Source organism: Hyla sarda, chromosome 5 (assembly GCF_029499605.1).
Source record: "Hyla sarda isolate aHylSar1 chromosome 5, aHylSar1.hap1, whole genome shotgun sequence".
NCBI lineage: Eukaryota > Metazoa > Chordata > Amphibia > Anura > Hylidae > Hyla > Hyla sarda.
Genome location: NC_079193.1, coordinates 39,114,003 through 39,127,755, shown reverse-complemented (window position 1 = coordinate 39,127,755; position 13,753 = coordinate 39,114,003). Strand labels below are relative to the sequence as shown.

Genomic DNA, 13,753 nt, shown 5'->3' with positions numbered 1-13,753 from the left:
TGCCCCACATTAGGTGCAGTATAGCTCCCCACATTAGGTGCAGTATAGTTCCCCACATTAAGTGCAGTATAATTCCTCCACATTTGGTGCAGTATAATTCCCCCACATTAGGTGCAGTATAGTTCCCTCACAGTAGGTGCAGTATAGCTCCCCACATTAGGTGCAGTATAGTTCCCCCACATTAGGTGCAGTACAGTTCCCACCACATTAGGTGCAGTACAGTTCTCCACATTAGGTGCAGTACAGTTCTCCACATTAGGTTCAGTACAGTTCCTCCACATTAGGTGCAGTACAGTTCCCCCACATTAGGTGCAGTATAGTTCCCCCCACATTAGGTACAGTATAGTTCCCCCCCACATTAGGTGCAGTATAGTTCCCCCACATTAGGTGCAGTACAGTTCCCCCACATTAGGTGTGCAGTATAGTTCCCCCACATTAGGTTAAGTATAATTCCCCCACATTAGGTGCAGTATAGTTCCCCCTACATTAGGTGCAGTATAGTTCCCACACATTAGGTGCAGTGTAGTTCCCCCACATTAGGTGCAGTATTGTCCCCCCACATTAGGTGCAGTATAGTTCCCCCACATTAGGTGCAGTATAGTTCCCCCACATTAGGTGCAGTATAGTTCCCCCACATTAGGTGCAGTACAGTTCCCCCACATTAGATGCAGTACAGTTCCCCACATTAGGTGCAGTACAGTTCCCCCACATTAGGTGCACTATAGTTCCCCCACATCCCACATTAGGTGCAGTATAGTTCCCCCACATTAGGTGCAGTATAGCTCCCCACATTAGGTGCAGTATAGCTCCCCCACATTAGGTGCAGTATAGTTCCCCCACATTAGGTGCAGTATAGTTCCCACCACATTAGGTGCAGCACAGTTCTCCACATTAGGTGCAGTACAGTTCTCCACATTAGGTTCAGTACAGTTCCTCCACATTAGGTGCAGTACAGTTCCCCCACATTAGGTGCAGTATAGTTCCCCCACATTAGGTGCAGTACAATTCCCCCACATTAGGTGTGCAGTATAGTTCCCCCACATTAGGTTCAGTAGAATCCCCCCACATTAGGTGCAGTATAGTTCCCCCTACATTAGGTGCAGTATAGTTCCCCCACATTAGGTGCAGTATAGTTCCCCCAAATTAGGTGCAGTATAGTTCCCCCACATTAGGTGCAGTATAGTTCCCCCACATTAGGTGCAGTACAGTTCCCCCACATTAGATGCAGTACAGTTCCCCCACATTAGGTGCAGTACAGTTCCCCACATTAGGTGCAGTATAGTTCCCCCACATCCCACATTAGGTGCAGTATAGTTCCCACCACATTAGGTGCAGCACAGTTCTCCATATTAGGTGCAGTACAGTTCTCCACATTAGGTTCAGTACAGTTCCTCCACATTAGGTGCAGTACAGTTCCCCCACATTAGGTGCAGTATAGTTCCCCCCACATTAGGTACAGTATAGTTCCCCCCACATTAGGTGCAGTATAGTTCCCCCACATTAGGTGCAGTACAATTCCCCCACATTAGGTGTGCAGTATAGTTCCCCCACATTAGGTTCAGTAGAATTCCCCCACATTAGGTGCAGTATAGTTCCCCCTACATTAGGTGCAGTATAGTTCCCCCACATTAGGTGCAGTATAGTTCCCCCACATTAGGTGCAGTATAGTTCCCCCACATTAGGTGCAGTATAGTTCCCCCACATTAGGTGCAGTACAGTTCCCCCACATTAGATGCAGTACAGTTCCCCCACATTAGGTGCAGTACAGTTCCCCCACATTAGGTGCAGTATAGTTCCCCCACATCCCACATTAGGTGCAGTATAGTTGCCCCACATTACGTGCAGTATAGTTCTCCCCACATTAGGTGCAGTATAGTTGCCCCACATTAGGTGCAGTATAGTTGCCCCACATTAGGTGCAGTATAGCTCTCCACATTAGGTGCAGTATAGTTCCCAGTATTAAGTGCAGTATAGTTCCTCCACATTAGGTGCAGTATAATTCCCCCACAATAGGTGCAGTATAGTCCCTCACAGTAGGTGCAGTATAGCTCCCCACTCTACACTCTGCTTTTCTCGTATGGGCGCATGCAGGGATTTCAGTGACGTCCCTGAGTGTGCTACTTCCCGGCGGCCCCTGCATTTTTAAAGTTAACGTGGGGGCCGCCGCAAAGAGGTAACCGCCGGGACACCCTTGTGTACTGAAAATATTTTTTGGGACACAGGGATGTCCCGAATGTGACGGGGGCCCCCTGCGGGCCCGGAACGGGGGCCCCCTGCGGGCCCGGGGCCCAGAGCAGGCGCTCCATGAGCTCCAATGATGATCCGGCCCTGGGGATAAGTTATGGATCGGGAGAGTCTGATCGCAGGGACCCCTGGGATCTCCTGAACGGGGCCCCCAGCAGTCTGCTGAAAGGGGGCGTGTCGACCCCTGCACAGAGATACATGCCCGGGCTTGTCGGCCGCTGCTCCCTGCGGGGGTCTAAAATGGCGGCTTCCAGCAGACTGCCGGGGCCCCGTTCAGGAGATCATGGGGGCTTCAGCGGTCGTTCCCCCCACAATCTATAACATCCCCTATCATTTGGATAGGGGATAAGACATTTTTCACTGCACTACTCCTTTAAATGGGTACTCCGGTGAAAACCTTTTTTCTTTTAAATCAACTGGTGGCAGAAAGTTAAACATATTTGTAAATTACTTCTATTAAAAAATCTTAATCCTTCCAGTACTTATTAGCTGCTGAATGCTACAGAGGAAATTTCTTTCTTTTTGGAACACTGATGACATCACGAGCACAGTGCTCTCTGCTGACATCTCTGTCCATTTTAGCAACCATGCATAGTAGATCTAAGCTAAGGGCAGCATGGTTGCTCAGTGGTTAGCACTGTTGCCTTGCAGTGCTGGGGACTTGGGTTCAAAGCCCACTAAGGACAACAATCAATAAAGTGTTATTATTATTATTATAATAACGTCAGCAGAGAGAACTGTGCTTGTGATGTCATCAAAGAGCATTCCAAAAAGAAAAGAATTTCCTTTGAAGTATTCAGCAGCTAATAAGTACATGAAGGATTAAGATTATTTAATAGAAGTAATTTACAAATATGTTTAACTTTCTGCCACCAGTTGATTTAAAAGAAAAAAGGTTTTCACCGGAGTACCCCTTTGAAGCACATGCAGGCAAAACCAGGCCCACATATGTTGACCTGTGGTTGGACCATGTTATCAATATTGCATCAACATCATTGCGGCCACTGGTCACCGCATGCGATGATCCTGCTCCTGGCCCTACAGGGGGTTTTACATATAGAAAAGGGATTATATATATATATTTATTTTTATTTATTTTTTTTTTGCTCATTCCTCTGCTCATAATTGTCTGCTAAATTATCGACAATTGAATGTCAAAATAATAATCTCCTATGGCTAAGACCTTTGTAATGTGGCTGTAATTTCCTCCTAACACCTCCACATGCTGAAGGTTACAGTATGTTCTTGAGAAACCACTGTGCTGGAACTACCTGCTCTAATATATTTTTAGTGATAGTCCACAGTGTGCCCTTTGCAAGCACAGGTCTAATAGCTTAGCCATATGAGAATATATTATTATTACCGATGGAACGGCAGCAAACAATGCTAATAATAGACATAAAATACGTTCTTATGCAAGAGTGACATTATGTTATCGCAACGCAAATCCAATATTAAAACAATTGCCTCGATCAAGGCACAATGGAGAGCGCTAGCTGACACCCCAATGAACTGAATGATTCTATTAGAAGTAGCAGCGCAGAGGCATTCAGTCAATTAGGAGATCTGGCCGGCTGCATACACCCCGGTGATTTATAATCTAGATAAATTATGTAAGAAGATTTAGGGAAGTAACTCAGAACAAGACCACCGAGGGTATGAAAACACATTGCACGCAGATAACAGATATGATACAACTTACAGTTTAATAATGATATCAAATGATACGTTTCAAACACATTTCATATAATCTACGAAGTGTTAAGTTTTTGTTGGTATTTTTTGTTTCATCTTGGTTGAACTGTTCATTTGGATACCTAAGGAAAGCTTGGAAACTCTAAAAAACATATCACCTATTGTTGGTCTTCTTGTTTCCTTCCAAAAGTTTAAAAGGGTACTCCAGTGGAAAACAATATTTTTCATATCAACTAGTGCCAGAAAGTTAAACAGATTTGTAAATTACTTTCATTAAAAAATCTTAATCCTTCCAGTACTTATCAGCTGCTGTATACTACAGAGTTCTTTTCTTTTTGAATTTCTTTTCTGTTTGACCACAGTGCTCTCTGCTGACACCTCTGTCCATGTCAGGAACTGTCCAGAGCAGGATAGGTTTGCTATGGGGATTTTCTCTTACTCCAGACAGTTCCTAAAATGGACAGTGGTGTCAGCAGAGAGCACTGTGGTCAAACAGAAAAGAACAACTCAACTCCCTCTGCAGTATACACCAGCTGATAAGTACTGGAAGGATTAAGATTTTTCAATAGAAGTAATTTACAAATCTGTTTAACTTTCTGAAGGCAGTTGATGTGAAAAAAAAATTCCCTTTAACTCTGAGGGCAGGAACCCAAATTGGCGGACTGGGTGGTTAGTCAGCCATAACAACCTTAAGCCTCCCCTGCATAGCAGCACTGCAGTAGAACCTTTGGGCTTCTACAGTGTAGACCAGGATGTCATCACTGATCAAGAGACACAGCTATTAGATTGGATAGTACAGTAGCAACTGCATGATGACCAAAACCTTTTTTTTACAAAGCATCTGTCCTGGAGACAGGAACATTTAGACTTTGCCTTCTTTTTGTGAAATGGCTATTTCCTGTTGGAGTGCCATTCCTCCAACTACAAATCCCAGGATCCCTTCTTTGTAAATGTGAGGTCACTTTTCTCCTTCACACACATCAGTTATCCACCCATTAAAGCACACCTGAGCTGCCTTTCATGCTGTGCTGTAAACTACAATTCCCTGCAGCCCTGCAGAAAATGGTCTCCCTCCCACCCAGCAGTCGCTCCACCTATTAAAGCGCAGACAGGCTCCCTTTCAACACCTGACTAGTGATGTAATGTCTCGGGCCACTCTGCAACCTGGAAAAATCTGAGACAACACTTATTTTGTATGCTGATAAAAATGAACATCGGGGAAAAGATCACATAAGAATTGGGAGACCAGCCATCAAACACAGGTACAGACACTATATTATCAACTACACTAACTTTACAGCCCCCGTAGCACAGTCAAATAAAAAAATCCCATAATACCCCTTTAAGTTCATAGTATTGCAGAGTGAGCCAAATTCTGAATAGCAATTAGTAGACTAAGAGAATTCATTTTCCACCTTATGAAATCTTCCAAAGGAATCCTATCTTACCTGCTGCAATAAAATATACTTCTTTAAGATACTATTAGGGTCATAAAAAATGACGCTCATACATTCCACATATCTTCAGTGTTTTCCTTTGGAATTACCTTTTTGATCTGAACCAGAAATTTATTCCCATCCCTAAATTCTTCCGTTCTATTCCATAATGTGTTTTAATTTCCAACATTTTATAAAAAATGACTCGCCTGATATACAGCACCGGCACCACTGTTCATAATGAGCCATATTTTATACCCCGCGCATACGCTGAGATTTACCATCCTAATTTCTCTCCATTGTCAGCACAGGAACAAATGTATAACTTAACACAACGCACGCGGCTTGAGCTGGAATCTTAATTATAAGCTCATCTTATACAATAGAAGTTATTACTCTTTAGTTACCATCTTCCTCTGGACATTCGTATTTTGAAACAGACTCTCTACTTAAAAGCGATGTCCACCTTCGCCAACAAATGTTTTCTAAAATGAGAAATTAAGAAACTTTACTAAAGGTTTTCAGGAACTTTTTATTTATTAATTTTCCGCAATTGTGGAAAAAAATACAGCTCAGTCACATATTTAGATCAGCAGGTTTTTAGAGTATTAAATAAGGATATAAAGGGCTTTGGACCCTGAATCCGTACATACCTCTCATTAGTTATTTAACCCTTCCAGTGTCAAGAGATATCGGATTTTAAATAGATATGCAAATTAGGCTTTTGAAGCCCACTGGGTGTTCCCCTAAGCTGCTAGAGTCCAGCACAGTCCGGCCCCTTCCCTAGTTAGTTGCTCCCCCCCCCTATGCGCTGTCACCTCCTCTACCCCTATAATTGGCAGCCCCTAGTCTGTACTGTAATCCAAACCTCTACACTGTAATCTAGAGGCCGAGGGAAACACCCAGTGGGCTCCAAAGCCTAACTTGCATATCTTTTTTAACTCTGATTTTTCACCACTGGAGGGTTCAATTAAATTAGGAGAAAAATCTGAAACTCTGAATCATGAATATCCAGTTTATTAGCATATGATCAATAATTCTATTTTTCTTCTTTTTATAGTTTTTTTGTACAATTTCCATACAATTCTATGCCTCTCCATGGTGACAGACTACAAACAGATCCTATGTAGTCTGATCGTGGAGTTAAAGTTTCCTCAATCTCACCCTACTTTTTGCTAACTAACTAAATGCCTGATCCAGCTCAGGATATGCCATAAATATGGTATAAACGCAGGTCCCATCTTTAGATTAAGGGCCCCCTAACCCCCTCCTGCAGGGTTGCCACAACCAAAGGTAGTCAGAAAGCTGAAAACAGCCGAGCCTGCAGTTGTACACACTTTATGTAAGTTCTCATTTATGTTAAAGGACATATTCAGAGCTGAAAAAGTTTCAGATGGCTGGGGGTCCGACCGCTGGGGACCTCCGTGATCACCTGTATGGGGCCCTGGCAGACTGCGGGAAGGGGGCGTGTTGACCACCGCAGGAAGTGGCAGCTGACACGCCCCTTCAATACAACTCTATGGCAATCTCCGGCTCTGCCATAGCAATGTATGAGCTTCGTGCGGTGGTCAACACCCGCTATCTGGCCAGCGAGCCGGAGCCCCATACAGGAGATTGTGGGGGGCCCCAGCGGTCAGACCCCCTGCATTTTTCAGCACTGGACTACCCCTTTAAAGGAGTACTCCGCTACTCAGCGTTTGGAACAAACTGTTCCAAACGCTGGAGCTGGCACAGGGAACTCGTGACGTCATAGCCCCACCCCCTCATGATGTCATGCCCCTCCCCTTCAATGTAAACGCTGAGCAGCAGTGTACCCCTTTAATGGAAGTTGGTAAACAGTTTAGCACCACAAGCTATGGTGTTACAGTAACTTGGGAGTTACGTATTTTAAGGTACTAGACTGTTAATGTAGCTCCCAATAATCTCAATAAAAGTTATGCAAGCAGTATAAAACAGTTGTTTCTGCTGTTTACAACTTTCCAATCACCTCTGGTAGCTGGACACAAGGGTGGCTGGGGACGCTGATCTCACTATCGGTGTAGGTCCTAGAGGTGGTATCCTGTGGGTATTTCATAAATGTTGAAGATGGAAATAGCCCAAAAAATCTTTTAATCTTGGCATACCTGACCTTTTTATGGGGTATTCTGAGATCAACATGCTTAACTGAGGCTTTGTTGTTTTTGCAGACTATACCAGTTTGGGAAATGTAAAGATATTATTTTGGGCGTACAAGCAAAAAAATAATAAAATACAATTTTTCCATGTTTTTTTTTTTACCCTCTTCATAGCAGACTAAAATAACGTGCATGTATTTTAGTTATAGCTTGTTACATACAGAGGAATACCAAATACCTGAGTGATTCCATGGTATGTGGGTTTCATTAAAATAACTATTTGTTATTTCAAATAAAATCATTTTCAGCATGACTAAAACGTGTTTATGTTCACAATAATTGTGTTAATGACTTTTAATAAATCTGGACATTTTACTGCACTTCTTCTGTGCTAGACATCCCTCGTTTATTTTCTGAGTATTTTTTTAATTAATTTATCAATTTATTCATCCAAAACTTTTGTCCATTTTTTACCTTTTTTTTTATACATCCTTTATCTACTTTTTGCATGTTTGTGATTACATTTCATATAAACTGGTGCATTGGGAATGTCCTGAAATAAAGACGACATATTGTCCAAAGGCTCTGTACATACATCCACGGAACTCCTATTGGGATACAGTGGGGACATGCTCCGAAGCACATTTGTGATAAGAATCTATTCTGTTCAGAAATCCCGGATTATTTCTTCCAATTACTTTCCCAGTAATATCCCGCATTTTGCACCCACTGATTTATTTGTCTCGCAGTATGAACTCAATTAATTCACTTTCCCCTGAGCAGATGGCCATGGAAATTCTCATCTTCAGCATAAACACTGATTTTTAGCAACATCACAAACTGAGAAAGTGCTCGAAACTTTAAGTGACTGGAAGTTTAATTAACTTGGCTATAAGCATGATTGAAGGGAGGAGATGCCAAGACTTAAAGCACCACTCCACTGCCGATTCTTCTCCCAGTAATCTCCTCCCTTAGATCCTAAGCTGTTACAATGAGTGTGTTTCTCCATATTAATAACCTTATGGGGAGCTTATAATAACATAGCCGAACAGCCCGGGCCTCCATATGATGCCAACGTTTCCCAGGTGTGTAAAAGACAAAAGACAATAACCAAATTATATGGCGGGAAAGCAGGATTGAGTACACTGAACCCTGATAAGTTGCAATGAATATTCATGAAGAATTTATTCTGTTAGATACCAACTTATGGTAAGGAAACATCAACATGAGGGTTTAACTGGTTTCATAAGTTCACCCATCACCAAGTCATTCCTGCAATGTGGGTTACAAGAAAATGTCATTCCCTGACTCAAAAGGTAACAGCATCTGAATAAGGGAGTAAAAAATAAACTTCTTATTTACTTTTTATTTTAATTAAATCCATAAAAGAAAACAGGACGGAAACACCTCTAGAATACCAACCAATGGCAAGAATAGCCTTTCGAAAAACTGCAAACATGTAATGATGACACCTGCTCAGGCTTTGTATGCTGTACTCTGGACAGTTGGAAGTTACAGGCCTGGGCCAATCAGCAGCTGAGGCTGGGTATTTAGATTCTTCTTTAGCCTTCTGGCTTTCCTCTTGATTTGCTTAATTTTTTAGCTTTGCTTGATGTTAGGCTTGCCTGCTTCAGTTCTGACTTAGCTTGATGTTGCCATGGCTTTGTAGTTCTGACCTGTTTATCTGTTTTTTTCCCTTGTCATATCTGTCTTGTGATCTGTCTGTACTAATGGCCGATTTTATCCTGTCTAGTTTGTATCTGTTACCTGAACCTGTATCCTGACTTGTATTCTGACCTGTTTGTGTTTTGTACTTCACCACGGCATAGGTCCTGATCTATTACCCCAGGGATGTTACTATAAACCCATTAACTACTCCAAGCAGTTATGTTCTAATGAAGTAATTGCTGCTATATGGCAATATTTCTTTGCTGCTGTTTTAGATTGCCCAGTTTACAGGGCACAGCGCCCAGGTCAATACTGCCCCGATACCAAGCTACAAAGGCTTAGCGGTTACACTGGTTTATGCCCTGCCATTGCCAAATATTATCTATGGATTGTAGAATTAGAACTGACCAAGCGGTAGCCATGCAATTACATCAGCCGCTGATTACTTTTTAAACGCTGCAAAATTTAACCAATATTTAAATGTTAGGAGGCACAAAGCAATTAATTATTTCGGCTCGGCTGCATATAGATGACTGTGTCAGGAAAAGAAATGACTTCAATACAATATTAATATGTGCTATGTATAGCTGTAATTTTCCTCATTCAGTGGTCAGTCACATATTGCCATTTAGGTGTTGGTGGCACCATTCATGGCTGCATCTGCAAAGAACATGGGAAAAAATATGCAAAGTAGCTCTATCTCAAAGAAGGAAAGAGCTCTCTGGTGCCACCTGTTGGAATGCAGATTTCCTTCACGTCATTGACTAATTAAGGAGCCTTTAAGGATTTTAAAAAGCCATCCATGCCAGGTCTTTGTGCCCACTGGTAAGCCTGCCTGAAGCCACAGTTTTCCAAACTGCAGGGGCGGACTGACCAGCTGGTCCATTTGGGAGTGGTGCGAGGGCCCGGCCGGGTAAAGGGCCCACTGCAGCTACTAAGGATTCAGGACATTTGTCCTGGATCCCCAGTCATACAATTGAAAGCCTCCTCAAGAAGCGCTGGACCTCCCTTTCCTTGTGTTTTTCTATGTACATATCCCTGTGCTGCTTTTACTCTGCGTATCATTAGTAGGGACAGGCAGCAGCAGCGGAGGGATGAAGTGTCCCTGACTTATGGCTCTGCCCCAAGACACAGGAATAGGGATGGGGGCCGAGAGCTGACAGGCCCCCGGGAACACAGCAGAGTGGCCGCTTCATGTGAGGGTGAGTTAGCCAGTGTGACTGTGTCCTGCCTCTCTCTCCTCCTACTAGCAGTATAACCTGGAGCTGGGTGATGTGTATAGTAGCAGTCCAGTGGGGTCACTTTCTCTCCTCCAGTGTCCACAGGTTACAAACAGGTCACGTTACAAGAACAATTTTTTGTGAAAAATCGCAGCAGAACTGCACCAGTTTTGCCGCAATTTTTCAAAATTATTTTCTTGTAATGTGACCTGTTTGTAACCTGTGGACACTGGAGGAGGGAAAGTGACCCCACTGGTGGGACAACATGTGGACACACTGCTTGTTTGCTTATCATTAATACCTTAACACTTAAAGGGGTACTCAACTGGCCAGTGGTGTACCCCTTTAAGGACTAAGGGTGTATAGGTACACTCTTGCGTCCTGGGACTTACGGACAAAAAGCATACCTGTATGCCCTCCGTTTTTCCAGTCACTGCCGCGCACTGGGCGGTGATCGGCACGGGATGACTGCTGATATCTGACAGCAAGCATCCCGGCACATCGCCCCCTCCCCTTTTCGGCGACCAGCATGATTTGGGCTCCTGCCAGGCAGTGTCACTGGCAATGGAGGCCACTGAAGGACAGCGGCGGGATCGGGACCCTGGGAATAGCAGCAGCATCAAGACAGCAGCAGGAGGTGAGGCCTATATGTCTTCTGCTGTTGCATAGGTACAACTCCCAGCATGTACAACCAAAGGGCATGCTGGAAGTTGTAGTTTTGCAACAGCCAGAGCACACGGGCGTCTTTACAGTTTCCCACTCCAAGTTTGAGTTTCGGAAATCTGCCGCGAAACTCGTAAACTCATCCGTGTGTACTTACTGTAAAAACATCGCACTACACTACATTACAACTACACAAAATGAAAAGTAAAACACTACATATACAGACCCTTACACAGTTAACCCCCCATGAAGAGGAAAAATTACTCGTACGGCACTGTTTCCTAAGCGGAGCCTCCAGCTGTTGCAAAACAACTCCCAGCATGGCTGGTCAGCCATTGACTGTCCAGGCATGCTGGGAGTTTTGCAGCAGCTGGAGGCACACTGTTTGGGAAACACTGCTGTAGTGTGTTTTTGGTGGAGGGGGCAAACGCCATGCTTGCTTCAGGGTGCTTCCCTATGCAAATCCCCGATTTAGGCCTTAAATGCGCATGGCGCTCTCTCACTTCGGAGCCCTGTTGTATTTCAAGGCAACAATTTAGGACCACATATGGGGTATTTCCGTACTTGGCAGAAATTGTGTTACTGCCAAGCTTTTGCTACTTTTACCCCTTATTGAAAAGAAAAGTTCGTAGCTACACCTGCATGTTAGTGTAAATTTTTTTAATTTTTTATACTTATATGCTGGTTTTGCCTCTTATTTTTTATTTTCACAAGAGGTAAAAGGAGAAAAAGACCCCCAAAATTTGTAATTGTTTGTAATTTCTCCTGAGTACGGAAATACTCCATATGTGGACACAAAACGATCTGCGGACGTAAAACAGGGCTCAGGAGTGAGAGAGCGCCATGTACATTTGAGGCCTAAATTGGGGATTTGCACAGGGGTGGCTGATAATTGCAGCGGTTCTGACATAAACGCAAAAAGAAAAACCACCCACATGTGACCCCATTTTGGAAACTACACCCCTTAGGTGTCTGACAGACTTTTGGAACAGTGGTCAGTGAAAATGAACATTTTTTTTTCTACCTATCACTTATATAGTCTGCAGATCCTGTGTACAACTGGTATCTACAACTATATGGGAACTGTATGGGGGAATAATGGTCTGTGTATAGTGGTTTTATTCAGTACAGTATGGCGGTATAATCCAGTCATTGTGTGGTGGTATATATTTCCTCCTTGTATACTGGTATTATTGGGCATGGAAAATTATCTTACCTATGTTAACATGTTTTACATACATACATATATATAAATTTTATTTTGTGTGTAGAACTGGTGCATGAGGAGGGATTTGGGTGGAATAGGGGCAGGGTAGAGGTGTGGATAGGGACCGATTCTCACAGGGGGGTCCTTGCTTTACTTGGTTTGGGGGCCCTGGGTGTTATCAGTCTGCCCCTGCCAAACTGTCTTGGCCGTGGCCTCATAGGGGGAGATTTATCAAAAGATGTGCCGAGGAAAACTTGCCAAGTCGCCCATAGCAACCAATCAGATCGCTTCTTTCATTTTTAGGAAGGCCTGTGAAAAACGAAAAAAGCTATCTGATTGGTTGCTATGGGCAACTGGACAACTTTGCCTCAGGTTTTGACAAAACAGGTTTTGATAAATCTCCCCCATAGAGCATTAAAATAGACTGAAGATCTTGTGGACAGTCTTCGTGTGGTGCCGGGGTGTGTGGTGCAGGGCAGATGTTGTTACCCTATGGGCAGATGGCATTAACCCCTTGTATTCGTGATGCCAGGGTGTGGTTTAGCCTATAACCACCCAAAGGTATACCACTGGATTCTGGGCTAGGCACGGGGCAATAAACAGTAGCTTTACTGAGGGTAGACAGATGGTAAAGTCTATTCAGTTCAGCCAGGGCCCAAGGAAGTGACCAGTGACGCAGAGACCCTAAGGGCTTGCTGGGACGTGTAGTAGGACTGGACAATTGAAGGCAGACCACGCTGACATGACAGATGACAGGGACTGACTTGACTTGACTCATAAAGCTGTGACTTTATCTTACTTGAATTGATGGTGGCTGCAGGACTTGACTTTGAGGTCTCCAACACTCTGGACACACACACTAGGTGACTGCACTGGACCTCAGCAGGAAGAGAGAGAAGAGAGAGAAGCTCCACCCAGGGCTTATATGGGGGAGACTAGCAGGGAGCCCATAGGTCACTCCTGGGATCACCTGGTCACTGGTACCTCCTGGGTAACAATCACATGACATATCACATGGTATAACTCTTAAAGCAACATTACATTTTATAACACTTAACATGGTAAAACACATTTACAATGGGGAATTGCAGGGGGCCTTGGGGACACTGAAGGAGGCTGCCTGACAGGACAGCAGGAGCACCTCCCATACTGGGCCACCACATTCAGTTTCCACAAATCGGACTTTATTCACTCCAGCTTGTCCAAGCTTGTCACCCCAGTTGTCCAACGCTGAGCCTCCTTTTAATTTTGTCTTGCAAACAGAGTCACGCACAAAGAAGGTCTGCAGCAAAGAGGGGATATCTGTAACTCCTTCCTAACCTTGTGTGGCTCCATGTACATAGCCGCTAAGGAGGCTCTGCCTCCAAGAACTTTTATGCATGCCCTTTTGTTGAGGAAATGAATTTGCACCTCCTTTGGTAGTCCCCTTCACACAGGCCATGTTAAATGCCCTGAAATATGAACTTAGAGACTCTGTTACCAGGAGTAACCTATCGCATTACTTTA

At 43.8% G+C, this 13,753-nt stretch overlaps 1 protein-coding gene across 2 annotated transcripts in view; it reads right to left on the bottom strand.

The window, feature by feature from the left end:
- Window positions 1-13,753, bottom strand: part of KIAA1217 (KIAA1217 ortholog) — a 692,495-nt gene that overhangs the window by 567,500 nt on the left and 111,242 nt on the right. Inside the window, exon 1 of one of the 2 annotated variants that reach the window (XM_056519300.1) lies at window positions 5,783-5,799. The exons of the other annotated variant lie outside the window; for it this stretch is intronic. The gene's annotated coding sequence lies outside the window, so the exon portion shown is untranslated. Of the gene's footprint in view, window positions 1-5,782; window positions 5,800-13,753 lie in introns of those variants that run through there. 2 annotated transcript variants of the gene reach the window in all.